This window comes from Athene cunicularia (assembly GCF_003259725.1).
Source record: "Athene cunicularia isolate RWA chromosome 7 unlocalized genomic scaffold, athCun1 chr7_part1, whole genome shotgun sequence".
Taxonomy (NCBI): domain Eukaryota; kingdom Metazoa; phylum Chordata; class Aves; order Strigiformes; family Strigidae; genus Athene; species Athene cunicularia.
The window spans coordinates 37,029,201-37,030,095 of NW_020799107.1; positions in this window are offsets into that span (position 1 = coordinate 37,029,201).

The following is an 895-nucleotide window of genomic DNA, read 5'->3' on the forward strand; positions in this document are numbered from 1 at the left end:
TTTTTTTTTTTTTTTTTTTTTTTTTTTTTTTTTTAAGACTTGCTTTGGTGGAATGGGAGTGAGCTGTAATGCTGGGTGGCATCAGCTAACGCACCATTTTGGGAAGTGGAACCATAAAGGCTGTAAAAAGTCACGTTCCTTTTTTCCTTTTTATCTCCTGGTGACCCACGGAGTGGGGTGGGGGCGTAGGGGGGAGCCGGCACAGCCCCAGAACCGCAACGGGCGTTGGGATCCATCAGCCTAGGCGGGTTTTTCTGCTGACACCTGTTTCCCGGTCGCCTTGAGGATTTCTGTATTTGTTGCACTATATGAATGGCGCTGGGAAGAAAAGCTGCCAAACTCCACGTTCTTGGGGTTTTGGGGTTTTTTTTGTTTGAAATCAGGGATCTCGCCTGATCCCGCGCCCTTGGGCTGCGTCTCGGGGGTGCTGGGCAGAGCGAACTGGGCTAATCTGGGGAGGTGGGAAGGAGCTGGGCAGTGCTGGTGGGTGCCGGAGCCCACCCACATGTGTCCAGGTGGCTGGAATCCTCCCCGCGTCCCCACGGCTCACAGAGCCCGTGAGACTACACCAGCGTGTAACCTGCTACCAACTCCGAGGTGCTGCACGGCCGGCGGTGTCGGGCGGACGCCAGGGGTGTGTTTCCGTGCTTCCGTGGCTTTCCATCTCCAACCTGTAACAACGCCCAGCCGGAACCTTTGCTCCCATATGTGGGCGCCCCCATTTCATTTTCCTTTTCGCTCTGCGAGCACGCGTTCAGGACAGCTGCGTAAGAGGGGCTTTGCCAAAATTTGGCCACGGTACTTTGGGACAATACAAACTTTATTTATAAAACGTCACAATTCCGCTCGGTATTTTCCAAAGCAGGAGGGGAAAAAAAAAAAAAAAAAAAAAAAA